Source organism: Solenopsis invicta, chromosome 3 (genome assembly GCF_016802725.1).
Source record: "Solenopsis invicta isolate M01_SB chromosome 3, UNIL_Sinv_3.0, whole genome shotgun sequence".
Classification (NCBI taxonomy): domain Eukaryota; kingdom Metazoa; phylum Arthropoda; class Insecta; order Hymenoptera; family Formicidae; genus Solenopsis; species Solenopsis invicta.
Genome location: NC_052666.1, coordinates 7,395,424 through 7,421,102, shown reverse-complemented (window position 1 = coordinate 7,421,102; position 25,679 = coordinate 7,395,424). Strand labels below are relative to the sequence as shown.

At 34.3% G+C, this 25,679-nt stretch overlaps 1 protein-coding gene across 1 annotated transcript in view; it reads left to right on the top strand.

The window, feature by feature from the left end:
- Positions 1-25,679, top strand: part of LOC113005576 (fatty acid synthase-like) — a 64,527-nt gene that overhangs the window by 8,503 nt on the left and 30,345 nt on the right. The window lies entirely within an intron of this gene.

Below are 25,679 nucleotides of genomic sequence, written 5' to 3'. Positions count from 1 at the left end.
TTCAAACAAAGGTAAGAAAAGGCATCAAGTGTATGCGCGCGCACCTAATAACATTTACTTTTTTCTGCAAAACTCAAGTGGTACTATCTCTGTGTTAATTGAAAAACTTACTATGCCAGCGCATGTCGTAATATCTTGAACTTTAATATACCTTTGTGAATTACAATATTACATTTTATTCCATTTTTTTTCTTATAATTTTGCCAAGTTAAAATCATGTCTTTTATTACAAAAAAATATAAATTGCTTGACACTGCAAAACGCATGATATTAAAATTACTTTTTTAAAAAAAGGTAAAGAAAGGCACCAAGTCTGCATGTGCGTGCACTTTATCTTTATTTTTCTTCTAAACCTAAGTGATATTATTTTCGTATTTTTACAGAAAAAATTTTTTATGCTAATTTAATTCTACAAAATCCTAGTAGTACTACTTTGTACTTTATATTTTCATTGAAAAACTTTTTATTCTAATCCAATTGGTATGTATTTGATTCCATAAAACCTAAGTAATAGTGTAAATCGTGTCTTATTACAGAAAAAAGATACACATTGTTTAACACTACAAAACACGTGATATCAGTACAAAATTATCTTTTCAAAAAAAAGGTAAAAAAAAGGTAAAAAAGCGCCTATGTCTGTTGCACGCAACTTATTTTGAAATTGTGTAATCTAATAAAAATGATATACGTTTATTAAAAAAAAAAAAATGTGTGAAATCTTTTAAAGTGCGCCTGTTATAAAGAGAATATACTTTTTCTACAAAATTAAAGTAGTCGTATTTGTATTTTCTTTGAAAAACATTCCTATTCTAACTCAACTAGTAGTATCTTCAATTTTTATACAAAACCCACGTGGTACTATCTCTGTATTGTCATTGAAAAATCTTTGTATTTTAAAAGTCAAGTGATAGCATCTTTAATTCTCCTTGAAAAATTTTATTTTAACCCAAGTAGTATTTCCTTAAATATTGTGTAATTTAATTCAACCTAAATGCATTTTTCCAAAAAATCTTTTAAACAATCAAAGTACTATTTTTGTATTTCCATTAAAAAATCTTTCAATTTTAACCCAAGTGGTTGCATTTAATTTTAATAAGTTTCAATGAAATATATAACATTTAATTTAAAAAATTAAAGAGGAAACGGTACAAAATGAAAAAATTTTATTAAAATAAAAAATTTTTAATGTACATACAAAAACATGGCGCTGCTAGATAGGAAAAGCAATGAGAAGAATTGAATAATTTCTGTACAAAACCTAATTGCTACTATCTCTGTATTGTCATTAAAAATCTTCCAAACCAAGTGGTATTTAATTAAAAATAAATAATATATTAGAATTTTGTAATCTAATTTAACCTAAATAATTTATATTTTAACAGAATCTTTATGTTTTTTTAATAAAATTTAAGTGGTATCTTAAGTTTAACTTACGATTAGAATTACTTAACCCGGCGTGAATGTGGTGGGGTATGACATACCCCACCTGTTGTTTTTATCGATATATTTTTTTATTTGTCATTGCGACATTTTAGCAATTTCGAGCAGCTGGAGCTAAGGGAGTGTGGGAGGGGATAGTGACGTGGTCGCAGTGTTGCGTCAGCTTGCGCTCATGATACACGCGTGTAAACGTCTTTGGGGTTAGTCACACCCCGCCACATAGCTCGTGTGTGCATTTCGTGACAAAATTATTTAGTGCTTATTTCGCTTTCTCTGCTTAATATCGGCTTTTTTTAGCTAAAAATGGATGTGGAAAGTGATGAAAGGCGACTTAGGTCTATGCTGCATGAGGTATTAGAAAATTCTTCGGACGAATCAAGCTCGTCAGAAGTATCTGATAATTGTAGTGAACATAACCTCGAATCTGATACGGAACAGGAGATAAATGATGATCAAGTAGAAAGTGACAGTGATGGGGATTCAGACGACAATATCACACTTTCATCTCTGAGAACACGTCGCTCCTCTGTCCAAGTTCATGCACCTCATTACAAATGTAAAGATGGCCAAAAGTGGTACAAGCAAGCTCCACGAACAAATATACGAACTCGGGCTGAAAACATAATTAATGAGAAGCCTGGAGTGACAGGAGCAGCAAAAGAGGCAAAAACTGAAGTTGAATGTTGGAAAATTTTTTTCACCGAGGAAATGAAGAATGTTATATTGATCCATACAAACGAAGAAATCTTGAGACGACAAGCAAATTGCAACGATCCTAAAAGGCTATATTACATGAAAGAAACAACAGCTACAGAACTTGATGCGTTTATTGGGTTGCTATACATTGCTGGTCGAAATAAATCAAGCCGCCAGAATCTGAACGACTTATGGAGGACGGATGGAACAGGAGTCGATATATTTCGGACGACTATGTCATTGCAACGATTTTACTTTTTGCAAAATTGCATTCGCTTTGATGACAAATCAACGAGGGAGGAGCGAAAGAAAACTGATAACTTGACTCATATAAGATGGCTGTTTGACCAATTTGTTCGGTGCTGCCAACAATCCTATATAGCACATGAGTACATGACAATTGATGAGATGTTATTGGCGTTTAGAGGGCGATGCTCGTTTCGTGTGTACATACCAAGCAAACCTGCTAAGTATGGCATCAAAATTCAAGCACTTGTAGATGCTAAGTCTTTTTACATTTTTAATTTAGAAGTTTATGCAGGGAAGCAGCCTGCAGGGCCGTACGCTGTCAGTAACAGCGCTTTTGCTATAGTGGAAAGACTAATTCAGCCCATTTCAAAGTCGAATCGCAATTTAACTTTTGATAACTGGTTTACTAGTTACGAATTGATGATGCATCTATTAGCTGAGCATAGGCTGACTTCCACTGGAACAGTTCGCAAAAACAAAAGATGCATTCCACCTGTTTTTTTGAAGACCAGAAAAGAACCGGGAAGTTCAATGTTTTGTTTCCAGAAGGATATTTCTTTGGTCTCTTATGCCCCTAAAAATAATAAAGTGGTAATTGCAATGTCTACCCTTCACGATGATAGGATTGATGAAAGCACTGGAGACCAGAAAAAGCCGGAAATTATTACGTTCTACAACTCAACAAAAGCAGGAGTCGATGTTGTTGATGAGTTGAGCGCTACTTACGATGTTTCGCGCAACAGCAAACGCTGGCCAATGACAATCTTTTATGGAATACTGAATATGGCTGCTATCAATGCAAACATAATATTTCAAGAAAATGTAAACAAAAACACTACACGAACAGAATTTCTCCGTAATATGGCATTAAGTTTGGTGTATACGCATTTGCGACTACGAGTAAATAAAAAAAATATCCCCGTAAACATACGTCAGAAAATTTTTTCTCAAATCAATGAACCATTGCGCCCATTACTCCAAAATACTCCTGGACGTTATTTTAGATGTCTTGACTGTTCACGCCGCAAAGATCGAAAGACTAAATGTGCATGTGCATGCTGTGAAAAAGCCATATGTTTGGATCATGCAATTTTTTCTTGCAAAGACTGCTAATTTCGATTCTAGTTCCTAAGATGTTTCTCAATGATATAATAAGATTTTATATGTTTAGTTTGCTCAAGATCTCATGTTGTTTATGTTTTTAGAGTTTTTTTAGTTTAAGTAAAAACTTATTAATCTTAGTGGCTCTTCTAAATGAGCGTTTTGATTTTTGTAACCAAAAACCAGTGCCATTGCTATCTCAAGTAATTGTATTAAAATACAATTAATATTATTTGCTTGTTATTGAAATTGTTTCTTATATTATCCCCTTTTATAATATATTGCAGTTATTTGACGTGATTCTGGTGCATTTAAAATTTTACAGACACTATTGTGTTGGGGTATGTCACACCCCGCCACATACTCAAAGTAATCTTTTTCCACCACACTCACGCCGGGTTAAATGTTAAAGAAACTAAAACTTATTTCGCAAATTTCTTTTATAACACATTTCTTACAAGTGTTACATTATTTTATATTTTCTTATGTCTTTTCTGCTTTTTCTATTTAGCAGCGCCATGTTTTTGTACATCAAAAATTTTTTATTTTAATAAAATTTTCTCATTTTGTACCGTTTCCTTTTTAATCTTTTAAATTAAATGTTATATATTCCATTGAAACTTATTAAAATTAAATACAACCACTTGGGTTAAAATTAAAAGATTTTTCAATGGAAATACAAAAATAGTACTTTGATTGTTTAAAAGATTTTTTGGAAAAATGCATTTAGGTTGAATTATATTACACAATATTTAAGGAAATACTACTTGGGTTAGAATAAAATTTTTCAAAGAGAATTAAAAATGCTATCACTTGAATTTTTAAAATACGAAGATTTTTCAATGAAAATACAGAGATAGTACCACGTGGGTTTTGTATAAAAATTGAAGATACTACTAGTTGGGTTAGAATAGGAACGTTTTTCAAAGAAAATACAAATACGACTACTTTAATTTTGTAGAAAAAGTATATTTTCTTTATAATAGGCGCACTTTAAAAGATTTTACACAGTTTTTTTTTTAATAAACGTATATCATTTTTATTAGATTACACAATTTCAAAATAAGTTGCGCGCAACACACATAGGCGCTTTTTTTACTTTTGTTTTGAAAAGTTTTAGGATTTACCGCAGTTCGAGCTTTTACAGTAACATATATATATATATATATATACATATACACATACATACATATACAGAGTGTTTATTAATGGTTGTACCCACTTTTTACCATAGGAGCATAATTTATTGTCGGATATGTATTTCTAACATATTATTATATTATTATATTAAAAATAACAAATGCGTGCTCCTAAACCAAATCCAAAAGGGACACTCCTGTGCCTTTGATTGTAAAATTAAAGATGTTGAAACTATTAAGAATTTGGACTCTCGTGCCTGAGCCTAGTGGCCTGATAGTTCTAAGATACGGATGCCATCTCTAGGCTATTGTGTTCAACCCTTTTTTATGTATCTCTCTGCGCATTTTGTCAGTTGAACACCGACCTGCGTTTGTAACGGTTGCGTACATGCAACGGACGTATTGCACGTATATTAACATAATGCCAATTGTTAAATAAATATCCATAGAACCTTAACAGGTTATGGGCCCAGGGCGCGTGAGTGCATAATATTTTGTGAACAATTGGCATTTTGCGTTGTATTTTGGATAAAATAAAACATTTTTCCTGCGTACGCGTCGTGTGAAACACGTGGTCGAGCTCAAGATGGCTAGTGATGAGATTTCGCTACGTAACATCGTGAAGTTCAACGGTACGAATTTCCAACCGTGGAAATTCCAAATGAAAACATTGTTCGATTACAATGATTTATCGGCTATTGTCGAGGGAAGTGAGATGCTTCCTGAAGAAGCTACAGGCGCGAATGCGGCGGCGAGAAATGCCGAGCGCGTGGCCTGGAAGAAGAGGGACGCAAAGGCGCGCTTCCTCATAATTACGGCGTGTGACGAGATACAAATGGAGTATCTTACAGTGTGTGATACTGCTCATGATATGTGGAAGAAATTATCGACGATCCACGAACAGCGATCATCAACGAACAAGGTGTCGTTATTAGAGGATTTCCATGGGTACGCGATGGAGCCGGGCTGCACTATGGCGCAGCACGTGGCGCGTGTGCAAAATCGTGCCTTCCGGCTACGTGATATCGGGAAGGAGATCGACGACGACACTATCATGGCCAAAATTACGTCGACGCTACCGTCGAAATATCGTGCTTTTAAGACCACATGGGCCAATGTTCCGGAGAGTGCGCAGACCATCTCAAATTTGCTTGATAAATTACTACAAGAAGAAAAGAATGTACTCAAGGAGGAACAAATCAGTGAAGGGCTTGCTGCTATGGTGGTCAATCCAGCGAAAGGCACGAGGGGCAACGCGGAAAATAAAGGCGGGAATAAGGGCAAGCAATTCAAGAAAGCCGAGAAGAAAAGAAATGCTAGATGTTTCCGATGCTCTGAAAAGGGACATTTCGCATGGAAATGTCCGACGAAACCGAAGAAGAAGCCTGCTGAAAATGGCGGTGCTTCCGGTAGTGCATCGAGTGGCTCTGGTGCAGCGTGCGCGTTCGCGTTCCCGGCCATGTTTGATCATGAGAATATGGCGTCGGAAGACACGTGGTTTTTGGACAGTTGTGCATCACTACATTCCACGTTTCGTCGAGAGTGAATCAGAGACTATAAAGATGGAGCACTTGAGAACATAAAGGTGGGCAACGACGGAATTTGTCCTGCGAAGGGATATGGCTATGTCGAAATAATAAAATGCGTCGATGGAAAATACGAAAAGGCTCGCATCGATAATGTGTTTTTTGTGCCGACTTTGCGTAGGAACCTTTTGTCTGTGGGACGCTTAACGGACAAAAACATATGTGTGACTCTCACGGAAAGGAAAGCGGAACTAATGCACAATGGCGTTAAGGTAGCTGAGGGTGTGAAAGCGTCGAATAATGTGTATTGCGTAGCATTTAAGACTATTCCTTGCAGCGAGGCGAATGCTGCAGAGTGTAATTCAGATTTAAAGACGTTACACGAGAGACTCGGGCATGTGAACGTTGGAACTATTGAGAGGATGGTCAAACACAAATTATTGCTGTCGGTCAATCTCAAGGAGGTAAAGTCATTCTTTTGTGAACCATGTCAAATGGGAAAGATGCATCGAAAATCATACAAATCGACCGAGGTTAGACGTGATACTAAACCCGGTGAGGTCATACACAGTAATGTGGTGGGACCAGTGGAAGTTGAGTCAATTGGTCGATCGCGCTGGTATGTAAATTTTAAAGACGATGCTACTGACTTTCGCGTGATTTGCTTTATGCAAAATAAATCTGATGTATTTGAAAAATTTAAAATATTTGAAGCTGCGGTGCGAAATCGCTTCGGAAGATCTATTAAAATACTTCGAACGGACCGAGGTCGCGAATACGTCAACAATGAAATGAAAAGATACTTGGAGAAGAAAGGTATTGAGCATGAAGTGACAGCACCGTTTACTCCTGAGCAAAATGGCAAGGCAGAGCGTGATAATCGGACGATTGACGAGTGCGCGCGTACTCTTCTCCACGCAAAAAATCTACCGAAGATCTTGTGGGCAGAAGCAACAGCTTATGCAGTATATATTCTCAATCGTATTGCTAATCGGAAGGACAGAGATGTGTCACCTTACGAGATGTGGACTGGAAAGACACCAGATTTATCGAAATTGAAAACGTTCGGTTCCGATGCATATATACATGTTCCAGGTTTATTTCGTAAGAAATTTGACTCAAAAGCTCAAAAGGGGATCTTTGTAGGTTTTCAAGGCGAATCAGGGAACGCAAGAGTGTATCTGCCAATAACGAGAACTATCAAGGAGTCGAAAGACGTGACGATACACGAGAAAGATGTTCCAGTGAGCGACAAGGAGGCGGCGGAAGTACAAGTAAAAATTCCGATTAAAGAGGATGTTGGTCCTATGATGGAACAAGAAGTTCAAGGAGCAACTATGCTAAAAGAGCTTCCGATGATTGAAGACGAACAGGCTAAGAAGGCGCATAATCTCTTGATGGAGGAAGCAGCGAGTGAAGGTGTACGGCGTTCGCAACGGGAACGCAGAGCACCGGTTCGCTATGAGGCGTGTTGGGCAGCGATTGAGGAGCCGAGAACATTCGTCGAAGCTATGACGGGGCCAGACAGTGAGAAATGGGAGAGAGCAGTAGAAGAAGAACTACATGCACATGAAGAAAATGGTACGTGGAAAATCGTGAAAGATGTTGGGCAGAAGACGATAACATCCAAATGGGTTTTCAAGGTCCAAGATTTAAAGGACGGCCGGCGTTACAAGGCTCGTCTTGTCGCACGAGGTTTTATGCAGACGCCGGGAATAGATTACAATGAGACGTTTTCACCGGTGGTACGTTACGACTCGTTGCGTAGTAGTAGCATAGTATTGCTGGCGATGGTGGCACAGCACGATCTTGAATTAGTACAATTCGATGTCAAAACAGCCTTTTTGAATGGAAGGCTGAAGGAGAATATTTACATGAAGATTCCAGATGGTCTCAAAGTCGAGGACGACGAGAAGGACTGCGTCCTGAAATTGAAAAAATCGCTCTACGGGCTGAAGCAAGCGTCGAGATGCTGGAACGAGACGTTCAACGAATTCCTGTGTAATTTCGAATTTGTGAAAAGCCAAGCAGATCCGTGTGTGTTCAATGGTCGCGTCAAAGGCAGTGCGGTGATTTTAGCTCTGTATGTAGATGATGGATTAATTTTATCGAAAAACAGTGACGCTATAGAATATACGATTAAGGCTTTGAGTGATTTTGTAACCATAAAGATTCTAGACGTGAGTAATTTTTGCGGGATGCAAATATATAGAGACTCTAAGAATGGAATTGTGTTTGTAAATCAAGAAAAATACATTGAGAAAATGTTGGATAAATTTGGAATGAATGAGTGCAAGAATGTGAGCATACCGATCGATAAGGCTTCGATAGACAGTGTTCACGGCGGAGATACGAATGATTCTTCTAAAATTCCATATCGCGAGGTAGTAGGATCGATAATGTTTATAGCGGTTGTTAGTCGACCTGACATTGCATTCGCGACGAGTTTTGTAAGTCGGTTCTTGTCAAACTACAATAAAGCGTGCTGGGTTGCGGTGAAGAAAATTTTGCGTTATCTATCGGGTACGAAAAGCGTAGGCATAATGTATTGAAAAAACAAATTCGATGTGCTTGTGAGCTATAGTGACGCGGATTATGCCGGAGACTCTGAAACGCGCAAGTCGATGAGTGGTTGCATGAGTTTTCTAGCTGGGGGTCCAGTGATTTGGTCCTCACGTAGACAGGATTGTGTTGCTCTAAGCACCACTGAATCTGAATTTATAGCGGCGAGTGAAACAGTGAAGGATATCGTGTGGTTGCAAAAATTGCTGACCGATATCGGGTACGAGCATAGAATGCCGGTCGACTTGCGGATAGACAATCAGGGTGCTATGAGACTCGCAAAGAATCCCGAGTTCCATAAGAGAACCAAACATGTTCACGTTAGATATTGTTTCATACGTGACATGTGTGAAAAGAATATTGTAAACGTGACATATATTAAAGGCGAGGACCAGGTAGCTGATATTCTGACAAAACCTTTGGCGCGTGTCAGATTTGAATACCTGCGAGACAGAATGAATGTAAGAGTGAGAGAGTCAAATTCTGGAGAGAGTGTTGAAACTATTTAGAATTTGGACTCTCGTGCCTGAGCCTAGTGGCCTGATAGTTCTAAGATACGGATGCCATCTCTAGGCTATTGTGTTCAACCCTTTTTTTATGTATCTCTCTGCGCATTTTGTCAGTTGAACACCGACCTGCGTTTGTAACGGTTGCGTACATGCAACGGACGTATTGCACGTATATTAACATAATGCCAATTGTTAAATAAATATCCATAGAACCTTAACAAAAGATAATCTGCGTTGGAAGAAATAATAATAGATTCTATACGTAATTTGTTTCTTCTTTTGATATCCATTGTAATTTAAAATAGGGAATTGAAACAGTTGCTAAAGTATAGTATATTTATGATTTTGAGTTTCAGATTTGTACGATCATTAAATTCTCTTCCTTTACAACACTGATATTTATCTTTATTTTTAATAAAGTTAAATCTAATTAAAATTAATCAGTAGTAAAAATTTATTTAGGTAATTGTGCACTGTAAGTGGCCCAGTTCCAATCACATTGACTTTGACATATGTTATAGAAGCAAAGATACTGAACAACTTTTTCTAATAAATTAATTGGCGCTTTTTTACAGATTTCAAGATATACTTAGAGAAAGAAAAATCAGTTTTTCTTAATTATTTCAGAAAATATTCATTTTACAAAAAAATGTGTCAGATAAAAAATGAACCCACATAGAAATTGACCTCCAGTGGATGTCCATCGCCCTTCCATACCTCCATGGGACGTCTATCTCCATGGTGGAAGTCAGATGGACGTCTATTAGAAGTCCATGAAACCTCCATAGCTCCATGGGATTTTACTTCCATCATGGAAGTTAGATGGACGTCCATTAGAAATCCATGAAACCTCCATAGCTCCATGGAATTTTACTTCCATCATGGAAGTCAAATAGATCTCCATTAGACATCCATCCAACCTCCATAGCTCCATGGGATTTTATTTCCATCATAGCAGTCAGATGGACATCCATTAGAAGTCCATGAAACCTTCATAGCTCCATGAGATTTTACTTCCATCATGGAAGTTAGATAGACATCCATTAGAAGTTTTTAAAACCTCCATAGCTCCATGGGATTTTACTTCCATCATGGAAGTCAGATAGATCTCCATTAGACATCCATCCAACCTCCATAGCTCCATGGAATTTTACTTCTATCATGGAAGTCAGATAGATCTCCATTAGACATCCATTCAACCTCCATAGCTCCATGGGATTTTACTTCCATCATGGAAGTCAGATAGATCTCCTTTAGACATCCATCCAACCTCCATAGCTCCATGGAATTTTACTTCTATCATGGAAGTCAGATAGATCTCCATTAGACTTCCATTCAACCTCCATAGCTCCATGGGATTTTACTTCCATCATGGAAGTCAGATAGATCTCCATTAGACTTCCATCCAACCTCCATAGCTCTATGGGATTTTATTTCCATCATAGAAGTCAGATGGACGTCCATTAGAAGTCCATTAAACCTCTATAGCTTCATAGGATTTTACTTCCATCATGGAAGTCAGATGGACGTCCATTAGAAGTCCATAAAATTTCTATAGCTTCATGAAATTTTACTTTTATCATAAAAGTCAGATAGATTCCGTAAAGCGTATAATGCGCATGACGTTATTCTTGTTGATCACTAGAAGTTAAACCCTTAAACAAGGATAAAATGTTATATTACGTATATCATGCGCTCTCTTTACGGAATTTGATCATTATCTCTTTATCAAAACAATTATGCAACTAATTTGTTTATAACAATTATAACAACTATGACAATTAAAAAAGCGTCATATATGTTTTTTTAGTAATTCTTTTTTGGTGAATCGATCGGCGCAATCAATTCTCCTCTACAGTCAGTTTTGACAATTTGTTTATAACAACTAATTGCAAAATTAACTTTGGCAACGGACTTTTTACGTCATTAATGTTTTTTCATGCTTTGAAACTATTTCTAATTGTTGTTTTTTGACTGATTTGGCCATGGGAAGAAACAAGTTTTAATTATTTATATAATTTATATTAAAAATATCTAAGGCTAAATAAACAAAAGGTTAATAAGAGTGTTCGCGCGATACCCAAGACGCCAATTTTTTCTTGTTCAAATCAGCTTTACTTCAAATATAACTTTTTATTAACAATCTCACAAGTGTACGTTTAGCTCAGTGTTAAGATACTAGGTTATCATTTTGAAGATCTTAGGTTCGAATTCCGCTGGCGCCGATGCGTTTCAAAAATTTATAAAATAATACGTAATTGTCATTAGTAAATTAAAATGTTATAGGTGAAACAGTGAATACAGATTAAGCTATAAAAATAATAAAATTTGTTTAAAAAAAAATTTTTTTTACCGTCCATTAGCAGAGAGGAACCTGAGAGCGGTCACGCTTCGATTTTAGGTGCGACTTTATTTTGAGAGGGCCTCTGTGATTCACGAAAAATGGACCTTGAACTACGTAGCCAAGGTCCATTTTCCACGTCGGTAATGTCCACGTTTTCGTGGTTTTCAGCAGCGCTATGTCGATATTACGGTTCTCCTCCGTGCTATGTGCAGGAGTGAGAGATGCGTTAGTCAGATAAAGACGGACAATCGGTCTCTGTCCGTCGTCTGTTTAGACCATCAGTTCGAGAGAGAAAGCATCATGGTGGCAAACACGGAGCGAGCTGCGATGTTATCTCTACGGATACCTTCCTCTCCACTCCCCTCTCGCCCATCTCGTTTTCCGCGCTACGTTTTGGCCGTAAAATTCAGAAAGAGGATTTCGGACGATTTCTGGACAGGGACGTAGAGAGACCGGAAAGCGCCCACTTTTTATACATGTCTTATATTTTGTTACAATGGCCTATGCGTACAATTCTTACACAAAATAATTGTAATCACAATGAATCAAACAAGTTTATACAATATATATATATACATATTCCATTTAAAAAAACGTATACATTTTCCTTTAGGTATCTATTGCTTTAAAAATTCTTTTTCTGTGAATTGCTGTCTATTTAAGATAAAACTATGTAAAAATGTTTACATCTGGAAACGTAAGAATATCACGAAAAATTTCACTTTGAACAAATTATTCATAAGTCTTTCACATATGTAAAAATATTTAATTCTATTTATATGATATACGCAGTATAATTTTTTGGAAATGTTTTTGCAAGGCAAATGATAACAACGAATATATAAACCCGTGTGATTTTTACAATTATTTTATAATCATATGCATACATACATGCATACATACATACATACATACATACATACATACATACATACGTACATACATACATACATATATATATATGTACACATGTGTGTGTGTGTGTGTGTGTGTGTATCTGGCCAGAATCCAGTGTCATCTCTTCATCGTCACGATACAGCAAGACAGAGAGTAAACGAAAAAGGATAAACGCTATCAACGTGCCTGAATTGGAAGCTCTATGCTTTTTTGTTTACTTTCCGTCACGCTCTATCGAGGCGACGGACAAGTGCTTTGACTCGCGAGCATTATACACACACAAGCTTGCCGGGTTTTCGGCAAGCTTGTGTGTGTATAATGTTTGCGGTTGTTCCTGTAATTTAAAAATCTGAATTGTTATACTAATCTACTTAGAAAACAATAAAAAATTAGAAAATATAATATTTATTTTATTACGTTGTACTTTACATAAAATTATACAATAAAAGATAGGATGAAAGGTGTAGGCTAAGCGTACAAAATAAGCGTACAAAATAAAATAGAATATACAGAATAGATATAAGTATAGAGCTAAAAGTGTTAGAAATAAAAATAAATAAATAAGTTCCTTTCTACATATATTTATTTTTTATTTTAACGTTTATTTTTACATAATTTTAATCTCTTTTGCTTCGAAAACGTTTCTTTTTTTTTATAAACTGCTAAAATGACAATTCATTTCGAATTCGCAATTATAAATATGCATGTTTTTATTCATACTCGCTCATTATCACTCGCACATAGTATACAATAAAGCACATGTTAACATGCAATAAAATATATATATAGAAAATATTCTCTTTCATTTATCTTTAAAAAAAAATTCTTTGTGTCACACACAGTACACACACACATACACATACACACAAACACACGGCACGTGTATGATGTACAGATTGAAATTAATATAGTTACGATTTAATTGTAATAATATTCATTTAATTGTAATAATTTACATAATTCGTAATAAAACTTATATACACACATGCGAATTAAATTATGTTTGCATCATACTCGTACATGAGAATCTTAGCAGCTTAAATAGCTGAGCCCCTTCACCACGTCAAGGTGATTCTCATGAAGGGGAAAAAATGGGAAGCAACATCAGCTAGAAATGAAATTTGTATTTTTTTTTTAAATATAGAAATAGAGAAAGAAGACGTAAGAAGTTAGAAAGGGCGTACCTCCTCTCTTGGTTTGTTAAATATAATCTATGTATCTATTTTTAACGTAGAACGCAAGTTTACAGAAATACGAATTTCTTTAAAACTATAAAATTCTACTTAATGTTGGTATTTTTGTTACTAAGCATGTCATAAAGATCGCAATCACAATTGAAATAATTGCATAAATCTAAGACTAGCAGATGTTATCACAGAGAAGTTTACTATGTATACTTCTTTGAAATAACTGATATAATGATATCAGTTATTTGTGTTTGTTTTTCTGAAATATTTTGTATATTTTAATATACATGTGTATTAAAATATTTTTGTATTTTATTATTAAATACTGTGATTTGTAAAAATCACGGTATATAATATATGTATATACATAATACATACATATTAACATATGTATATATTTGTATATGCGTCTGTGTATAATTTATTACCAACATAGAATGTACTTAATGTATTTCCTTTCATTCTTTTTTACTTTGTGTCTTGCATTACATCATTAGTAATAAATAAATGTATGATTTTACAATTTCGTAGCATGATCACATTAGTTTGTTATTTGTCCTGTGATAACATCTGCTAATCTAAGATTTATGCAATTATTTCAATTGTGATTGCGATCTTCTACGAGATTAAAAAATGCATACTTATTTTACACATTACTCGAAAATAATACTTGCTGCACAGTAATATGATTTGTAAATATATTCCACTCTATTGAGCTGTTATATAAATACAATCTACATAATACACATGCAGCAATTTATTTTCTGCAATGATAAAACTATGAAGAAACTAAGAATAAAAAGAAATGGAAGGAAATACTTTGAGATATATAAAAATTATTTATTTTTCATTTTTATGCGTTTTACGTTATTTTATTTGTTCAATAATTTCTGCATCTTTTTACGGGATACCTTGTCTGTTTTTTCAACACGATTATTGTATCGTGTACGTGAATATAGTTTTACACGGATTAAAAGTTGCAGTGCTTTCAATCGATGTTTATAACATGAATTATTTTCATGAAACCATTCTGTATGCGTATTATTCGTGACGTTTATGCATTCCTTTGTAATATTTTGTAAAATAGATGTAGACGCCCAATAGCGTTCCCAGTTGCAATCAATTGCATGTAATTGAATTTCAATCACTTTTGCAAAAAGACTTGTCGGTCGTAATAACTTTTTTACTGTAGGAGCATCTTCATCAGGATTTGCAAATTCTCGCAGCTCTATATATATTTCGTTTGCTGTGGCGTCATCCATTGGCGTTTTCGTCATAATATTACGACAATTATCGCATTTAGTTTCCGCAATGCTTTTCCGTGCTACGTATCCAGCAAAATATGCAATAGCATTGTAATCGTAACTACTTAATAAACTTTGATTTCCAACGTTATCATATTCTTCAAGAATATTCACATCATCACTAAGTAACTCGTCCTCAGGATCGATTTCGTGTTGTACAGAAATATTACTGTCAGTCATTAAAGTCTCTATTGACTTAATTAACTTTGTCGGTGAATTAATAAGACACTCGGCTTCTGGACACTGTACATTGCCTTTGTCACTTGTATGGATATACCCTACGCATATAATGAGTCTTACATTACATCGGATTACTCTTGCAGTTGGATTATTATTAAATCCACCACGTTGTCTAAATTTTGAAAATAAGTGTTCAACAGAATCTTGGTTACACAATCCTGTCGCAAGTTCAAATGTTTTATTTTCCATTTTTATATCATTATATGTTCCTAAGAGAGCTTGTACGGTCACAATAAATCCTTTTAAACATGGAATTTTCAAGATTTTTTCAGGTGACGTCGACCATTTTGAACACCATGTGACAAATTCTCTTAACAAATTTACAATATCAGGATGTTTATCAGAAACTAATCGTTTTCCACCAAACTTCATATTATAACTATATGAATTGCAAGCATCAATTACATTATTCATGCATTCTGTAAAATTTGCCGTCGCTTCCCATGTACGAGGTGTGTTCAAAAAGTATCGCGAATTTTGAATTTTCGCGGGTTACGTATATTCGAATTTCGATCTTTTTGTGGCGTTATGTTGGTACTCATGTCTCTCACTTATGCCGACAAGCTCGGCCATTTTGAATGTTCACTTAATTGTTGACAGCTGCTTTGCTTGCACGTGTTTTGGATCGTCTTCGATTTTTACCTATTCAAAAAAATGGATCAAAGAACCTATATCAAATTTTGTGTGAAAAACGAAATTAAGTGCGCGGATGCATTCCGAATGTTGACTGCGGCATACGGAGAAGCTACCTTGGACCGAAGCAACGTTTATCGGTGGTACAAAATGTTCTCAGAAGGCCGAGAAGATGTGAACGACGAAGAGCGTGCCGGACGCCCGAGCACTTCAACAACAGACGAAAAAATTAATGAAGTGGAGAAAATGGTATTGGCCAATCACCGTCGAATCACCGTTAGAGAAGTTGCTGAGGACCTAAACATATCGATTGGCTCGTGCCATTCGATTTTTATCAATGATTTGGGCATGAGACGGGTCGCCGCGAAATTCGTACCAAAATTGCTCAATTGCGACCAAAAACAGCATCGCATGAACATTGCTAATGAGATGTTGGACTCTGTCCGCGACGACCCAAATTTGCTCCAGAGGGTCATAACTGGTGACGAATCGTGGGTTTATGGTTATGACGTGGAAACCAAAGCTCAATCATCTCAATGGAAGCTGCCGCACGAACCAAGACCGAAAAAAGCGCGCCAAGTTCGGTCGAATGTGAAAGTTTTGCTGACAGTTTTCTTCGATTGCAGGGGCGTGGTGCATCATGAGTTCTTGCCACAGGGTAGAACGGTCAATAAGGAATATTACCTGCAAGTTATGCGCAATTTGCGCGAAGCAATCCGCCAGAAACGCCCGGATTTGTGGAAGAACAAAAATTGGCTTTTGCACCACGATAACGCCCCTGCTCACACATCGTTGCTTGTGCGCGACTTTTTGGCCAAAAACAACACACTAATGATGCCGCAGCCACCGTATTCCCCAGATCTGGCCCCCTGTGACTTTTTCTTGTTCCCTAAACTGAAGAGGTCCATGAAAGGACGACGTTACGCTACGCTTGACGAGATAAAGACGGCATCGAAGGAGGAGCTGAACAAGATAAAAAAAAATGATTTTTTGAAGTGCTTCGAAGATTGGAAAAACCGTTGGCACAAGTGTATAATATCTCATGAGGATTACTTTGAAGGGGACAAAATAGATATTCATGAATAAATAAATAATTTTTGAAAAAACACAAAATTCGCGATACTTTTTGAACACACCTCGTATCACTTTGCAATTCTCCTCCATAGCCCGCTGTTCTCATTGCGGCTGTAAACCTATTACTCAATATTTGGAATGATCTTTTGACGTTCATTGATTGAAATTTATTGGGGTAAAGATGTGCCTCTGTAATGTGTGATAATAAATTTGATCCTCCTTGTGCAGCATTATCAATGCGCCATGTCTCTTCATAATCGCTAAAAGATGCCACAACTTCTTTACCGCAATATAAATACTTGTGTGTTCTTAGTAAACTCACTAATTGTTTTACTAAATGTGGAAAATCAAATGACGCGTAATATTTTTTTCCTTTATGAATTAAGTATGGATTGTCTGTGCTTACACCTAGTTGATTATAAGCACTTTGATTTGATGAGCCTTGATCACATGTCAAAATTCGCACATCAGCATCTGTATTGCTCAGTCTGTCCAAACATTCTTTTAATAAATATATTATTTCTTCCGCTTTCATGCATTTTCCAAGAAGAAAATATGCCAATGGTTGACGCCACGGATTACGCGCGTTAATACTGTCTAAGCAAAAGACAAAAACACATTTAGCATTTTCGTTTCTTCTTCCCAAAGGTCCAAGATCTACAAGTCTTTCTACTTGATCTAAATGATGTGAGTATTCTTGATAAGATTTTATTGCCATTTCGTCCCATTTTAAGGCACATACTCTCTCTTCCACAGGTAAGTCTGCGAGTTTCTCTTGTAGTTTTACAAAAACAAAATCACAAAATCCTGGCATGATATTATATTCTTCATGCCATCTTCTAATGGTTCGTTCAGAAGGGAACGTGCAACCTGCCTGTCGTAAGCGGCGCAACGCAGAAGCTGAGTAATAAAAAAACTGTTGCGCAAGGTTTTTCTCTTCTTGCGTATATGGCGCATTTGGTGTATGCAATTGCAAATTTATCATTGCCTGTACAACAGGATGTAAATTTTCTTTCTCTATCAGATTTTGTAGAATTCTTTTCTTGCTCCTTTTAATTGTTGGTTTTCTGGGAACTTTTCGTTTACGCAAACGATATTTTAAATGTTTTATTATTTTATGCAAACGAGCAATTTCTTGCTTTAAAATATTCACTTCTGATTGCGATTTCTCGCTTGCATTACATATGTTTGTTTTTTTAATTATAGGTGCCGCGTTACACGCGTCTTTTATCTCTGATGGTTCCCCATTAATCCATTCCATTAAATTTTCTTCTTCATCCGAAGTATCAAAATGAATCTCTTTTGCACGTTGGTACGTTTTAATATATCGATTACTCGGAACATCTATTTCTTCTACGTTAACGTTATTATTAATTTTTTCTGACACTATTTGTGTGTCATTGTTTATTTCTCCTATACCTATTTCAACCGGTATTTCTAATAATGTTAAATTTGGATTTGTACCTGTATTTCTTGTTTCCGATTCTTGTTGTGAGTATTCCTTGAACTTTATTGGAACAGCATCGCGTTTCAATGTTTTAAAATTTTTCTTGCTTGTTGGTCCTGTCTTGAAGGAACTTGGATCAAAATGATCTTCACATAGACCAGCACGACGCAATGAGTTGGCAGTCCATGTTTCCAATGTAGTATTTCCTGAAACAAAATTATAAAACGATATATTAGTAAAATGTTACACAATTGGTGTGCCGTAAAAATTGTAGAAAATTTAAAACTAAGCAAAAAGAGTTATAAATAAATATAAATATGTGTACCGCATAAAATGAATATATGTTATTTTTAAAACATTAAAAAAAAATTGAGTAAATGATGTTGGAAAGATGCAACAGAAAAGTATAAAGTTAGTCTCTTAATAATTTCAATTAAACAAGTTAAAAATACATTTTCTTTAATTTCTTAAATTTTCATAATTTTTAATTTCTTAAATTTTTTAAATTTAAATTTGTATCTTAAAAATGTTTTAAATTTTCTAAATGTGTATTTTAATGACTAGAAAGTTACTACTTTTTTTTATAATTTGTTGAGAATTAGATTTGAGAAAAAATATAACTATTTATTTGCTATAAATATTTGCTAAAAATAATTCTATTTATTTGCTATTATCGCAATAATAACAATAGGAAGCTAATGATTAACGTATGATAAGTGTATTTTGGCGTGGGGCAAATTTCACATACGAATCCGACTATACCCGTTATAGTATAAAAAAACTGGCATTTCTAGACTTCTAAAATGTAATAAACGGTATAGCCGAATTTATACATGAAAACTCCCCACCCGAAAATAGATTTATCATACGTCATTCTTTAATCCTTTATGAAAGAAAAATTTTCACCAAGTTTTAATCCGCTATCTTTACTCTTGCGATAGTAACAAATAAAAACATAATTATTCAATTACATTTTTTCCAATCTTCTGATTTATAACAAATTATTAAAAAAATCATTTCAGTTATCCAGTTAAATATTTTTGGACATTTTTAAGATGCAATTTCTAATTGTAAAAAATTCAAGAAGTTTAAAATTGTTAAATTTCAAGTGCAATTGTTAAATGACAAAATTTATGTTTTTTTTTTGTTACATCTTTCCAACATTATTTACGTCAAATTTTTTCAGATTTTAAAAAAATAAACGTCAATATTAAAATATAAAAAAAAATATATTACGTAAGTTTATATGCAAAAAATTAATCTGATTATTTAATCCACGTATTTTCTAACATATTTTATTTTATTTATTGTTCATAATAATGAATTTTGTATTATATTACATAATTTGAGTTTTATATGTATATAAAAAAAAAATTATATACAGATTTAAAAAAAACAATGAAAACTCATTTATTTTCTTGAAATTGTATTTGTCTTGCTTTTGAGAAAATAATATATATATAATTAATTTTACATATTATCTTTATTAACTTTTCATACATTATGATAAAAATAGTACGCTAATGTAAAATAATTAATATGAATTAAATAATAATTGTTTAATCTTCATAGCCATCATCATTAATTACAGGATTTACATTTTCAAAACAAAATATTCTACTTACAGGAGGAAGACGCGGTGACTCACCCTACGAATTTGACCTTAATATTTTTAATTTTTCTGGAAAGAAAAAAAGACTTACGTCTCCCGGCGTTCAAACGCCGGGAGACGTAAACATTTGTTTATCTCCTGAATAATTAAAAAAATTAGGTTCAAAATCCTAAAGTGTCACTGCGTCATCCCTTGTTAATATTTCTTGTCTTTTAATTTTTGAGATATTGACTATAAGATAGATTAAATTACTTCAGATATATGTAAACAATATCCGATAGTACGATTTTTATAAATATGCTCCATTTTCGAGTTCTTGATTGAAATATTACTTTAAACAAATGTCAATCAATTAATATAATAAATATGATAAAAAACTTACCGCTATTACGTATCCATAATTGACATCTAGCGTCAGTAATAACAGGAAATCTATATAAATGTGATCCCGTTGAAAATCTTCCGTTACGGCAATTTTTGTACATACACTTGTCGTATATACGTTTCACACAGTTTTCACTCATTGTTACACTGTTTTGTCAACAAAACTCTTTGCACAAAATAAAAGAAAATAATATAAATTAGAGACAGAGCGTAAACTAAAAAGAATAAGCGTAAACAAACTCGATTTTTTTCGTAAATCAAGCAGTTACTAAATAAATAAAAGAAAAAGAAAAAAGAAACTTATAATTGCAACCAAAAATGCGATTTGGTACACGAGTAAAAGAACAGGCTATCGAAGTACTCTGTCTCACTATCAAATGCGGACTGCGCCGAACAATAGCGTGCTTCGTCGTCACGTAAAGTCGTCGCGCTGGTTTGTTTTTCTTCTTTTCTAACGCTTATTTTTAAACGTTTACGTTTAAACGAAAAAGACGAATTGAACCAATAAGATTCATTGTATCATAATTTATATTTAAAATCTAAAAATTACAGCTTAAATAGGCATTTTTTTATAATTAGGGAGTTTTAAGAAATCATATATACAAATCAATTTTCTATACATGTATTATGCTTATAAGTTTATTATAATTCACCAAATTTTTGTATGATAATGTTATAAAAAATTATATTTAAAGTAATGCTGAAAAAGAGACAAATATTCAATAATCATACATAATGTTATTAATACAAATATACGAAATCAATCTTCTTCCCAAAGATTTATAATAAATACAATTATCCAGATTTTTTTACATACTTTGAAATATTTCAGAACTATTGAAAAATTCTGCATCTTTTTTCCAAATTTTTCATATATCTAAGTTTAAGAAACATTATAACAATAAGAACACTTTAAACTTGGTCTGTATAAATTTTAATAATATTGTTTGTGTGTGAATAATTACTAAATTTAAATCTTTATTAAGTAGGAGAAAACGAAACGCTTAAATGTTTCTCGAGAAAATAGAAGTAAATAAATAAAGAATAGTAAAAGTAAGTTTACATAAAATTATTGAAGAGTACATATTAAAATTGTAAAAAAAATTTTTTTTAGATTAATAAAATTTTTCTCAGAATTTTTCATATTATTTTTCACACTTTCTATGTAAATTTCAAAATTTTTCATTTCTATATAATTTTAAAACTGTATAAAATTTTTCAAATTTTTCTATATACAAATGTTAAAATATTTTTTAATTTACATCTATAACAAATTCTGAGAAAAGATGTATATTATTTCAGTATTAATAAAAAGGATTTCAATCAATTAAAAAATTCTGTGAAAAATTTTCACGACGCAAGATACTCTAACATGCATAAAATAAAAAATCGTATGTAAATTATGACGATTATGACAAAAATATAATATAGCTACGTGTATTAACTATTTTTCTATAAAAAAAGCATTCAAAAAAAGATTTCGATCATTCAATGTTCGACTGTCGACTGTGAAGGTGACCATCGCAAGGACGAGCATCGCAAGGCAGATCTAGTAAGTATATCTATGTACTTAAAAAAATATACGACGGCGACGGAGACGACGAATGATACGGCCGAGTCGACGGCGATGACGACGACGGCGACGGAGACGACGAATGATACGGCCGAATCAATGGCGGCGACGGAGATGACGACGGCGACGATGTCGACGACAACGGCGACGATGTCGACGACAACGGCGACGATGTCGACAGCAACCGTGCCAACGGCCAATCCTGGTCAACTCATAACAATAAATGTAAGTGTTTACTAAAGATAAATGTTACTAAATGGAAAGCATCCTATGTTTTTGTTTGTGAGTTATATATGAAATATCAAATTTGGTCACCGCAAAAAAATTCTTTCTTGGTTCATGCTGTTTTTAAATATAGAAAAAAATCTAATAATTAGCAGCGTAAAAATTTGAGCACAATTCTATTATTGGTTTAGAAATTACATTACATTATTATTTTGTTTATTGTACAGATGAGCATTTTTATAAAATTATAGAGCTTTTTATTTTTTAAATTATTTTTATAATTAATTATTTCAATTTTTATTTAAAATGCTTTAACGTAATTCTTGAATTTTTTGTTTCAGACTGCTGATCTACAAAATATTATTTATGCTGCTCTCGCGGGCACTCGCGGGAGAGGACGAGGAAGAGGACGAGGAAGAGGAAGAGGAAGAGCAGGAAGAGGAAGAGCAGGAAGAGGACAAGGGAGAGGACAAGGAAGAGGCAGGGGTGGGGGTAGAGGTAGAGGAACAGTGATAAGAGGAAACGGAGGAATTCAAGTTTATTTTTATAACCAATGAATAATGTAAAAAATAAAAGTTAATATAAAAATAAAAATATAAAAAATAAAAGTTAATATAAAATAAATATAAATGTATCTATAAAAGAATTTTATTGTCAAATTAAATTATCGCCCTCATCCATATCCATATGCCTTCGCCGCTCACGTGCTACCTACATTTTACTCCTGCCTTTTCCATAATTGTTATGCCTCTGTTAGGAACAACCGCAAACATTATACACACACAAGCTTGCCGAAAACCCGGCAAGCTTGTGTGTGTATAATGCTCGCGAGTCAAAGCACTTGTCCGTCGCCTCGATAGAGCGTGACGGAAAGTAAACAAAAAAGCATAGAGCTTCCAATTCAGGCACGTTGATAGCGTCTATCCTTTTTCGTTTACTCTCTGTCTTGCTGTATCGTGACGATGAAGAGATGACACTGGATTCTGGCCAGATACACACACACACACACACACACACACACATGTGTACATATATATATGTATGTATGTATGTACGTATGTATGTATGTATGTATGTATGTATGTATGTATGTATGTATGTATGCATGTATGTATGCATATGATTATAAAATAATTGTAAAAATCACACGGGTTTATATATTCGTTGTTATCATTTGCCTTGCAAAAACATTTCCAAAAAATTATACTGCGTATATCATATAAATAGAATTAAATATTTTTACATATGTGAAAGACTTATGAATAATTTGTTCAAAGTGAAATTATTCGTGATATTCTTACGTTTTTATCTGTAAATAGACAGCAATTCACAGAAAAAGAATTTTTAAAGCAATGGATACCTAAAGGAAAATGTATACGTTTTTTTAAATGGAATATGTATATATATATATATTGTATAAACTTGTTTGATTCATTGTGATTACAATTATTTTGTGTAAGAATTGTACGCATAGGCCATTGTAACAAAATATAAGACATGTATAAAAAGTGGGCGCTTTCTGGTCTCTCTACGTCCCTGTCGAGAAATCGTCCGAAATCCTCTTTCTGAATTTTACGGCCAAAACGTAGCGCGGAAAACGAGATGGGCGAGAGGGGAGTGGAGAGGAAGGTATCCGTAGAGATAACATCGCAGCTCGCTCCGTGTTTGCCACCATGATGCTTTCTCTCTCGAACTGATGGTCTAAACAGACGACGGACAGAGACCGATTGTCCGTCTTTATCTGACTAACGCATCTCTCACTCCTGCACATAGCACGGAGGAGAACCGTAATATCGACATAGCGCTGCTGAAAACCACGAAAACGTGGACATTACCGACGTGGAAAATGGACCTTGGCTACGTAGTTCAAGGTCCATTTTTCGTGAATCACAGAGGCCCTCTCAAAATAAAGTCGCACCTAAAATCGAAGCGTGACCGCTCTCAGGTTCCTCTCTGCCATTAGATGTCCACTGAAGGTCCGAACCTCCACGGTACAGTCGTGTTCATTATAGTTGCGACACTATTTTTTAGATGCGTTTCTGAACGCACAACTATAACGAGAACTGAGAACATGATTGGTTCTTACTTGTGGATCCAACCAATTACGTTCGCCGCTCGATGAGCAAGGCTACATTCCAAAAACCAACGAAAAAAAAGTGTTGCAACTATAATGAATACGACTGTACACGTCCATTAATAATCTAAGTAACGTCTGCTGAGACTCCATAAAGCCTCTACTAATAATCCACGTGACGTCGGTTTGTCATCTACTAAGACTCTATGAACCTTTTATTAATGATCCACGTAACGTCTAATGGACATCCGTTGTTAACGTCTAATGGACGTCCAATGGACGTGCGCAATGCGGAACTGTGGATGCCTAGTGGCCATCCATTGGATGTCCACGGGACGTCCACTGGAAGGTCCGAACTTCCACGACAAACGTCCATTAGACGTCCATTGGAGGTTTTAGTTCTATGTGGGAAGCTTGTGTCAAGCTCTACAAATAAGGTTGTATATCATATTTTACCTAACTCTAATAATTTGAAAGTTTTAATCAAAAAGCCATTTTAAAAAAACTCTGACAAATTCAAATTTTCACAAGTCGTACAGAGAACGCGTGAGGAAGGGAGGAGCATTCCCTCCTCGTATTTTTTCTAACCTAACCTACCACGTCTCAGTTGGTCCACTAATGACGGGGTGGATGCGGGAGGGGGTGGGCCATAATTTCTAATCTAATGTGGCAACGTGGTCAATTGGATATCCTTGGCTAAATCACAACTAAAATAGGATTAAGGTAGATTTAAAAAAATTCGGGGGAGGGGTGCCGGGGAGGGGCAGAGCCCCTCCCTCGCCTTGCGTACATTTCAAAAACGCAAAACTACTTAAAATAAAAAAAAATTATAATAAAACAGTTTTTCTACTATAACAACTGCAGTACTAAAGTTAGTTAAAATATGCATATAATCTTTTCTATAGAGCTTATCATAAGCTTCTTTTTTTGTTTGACACATTTTTTTGTAAAATAAATATTTTCTGAAATAATTAAGACAATTTTTTTTTTTCTAAGTATATCTCGAAAACTAGAAGAGAACGGCAATTAATTTATTTAAAAAAATTGTTCAGTATCTTTGCCTCTACAACATATGTCAAGGTGAAGGTCAATATGAATGGAGCTGGATCCTTTATAGTGCACAATTACCGTTATTTATAATCTATATATTCAAAAATAAATTTTTCATTATTTTTTCTTTTTAAAATAGAAAATAAAAAAATGGTCATTACATATAATAAATATTAAATAATCATTTTATTTTATTTTATTTTAAATATTTGCGTATTTCAAATTTAAATACAATCGACTCTTGATATCCAGTAACCATCCTACAATGTCAAAAAAATCTACCAAATTAATTTTAACAATTGCTACTAGAATGTAGCAATTATATAATACATGAAATTGTGACATCATCATGACACCTATCTCACAATTCCTTTTTCCACTGTAATTATATAATATATTTATTTCAAAATCGA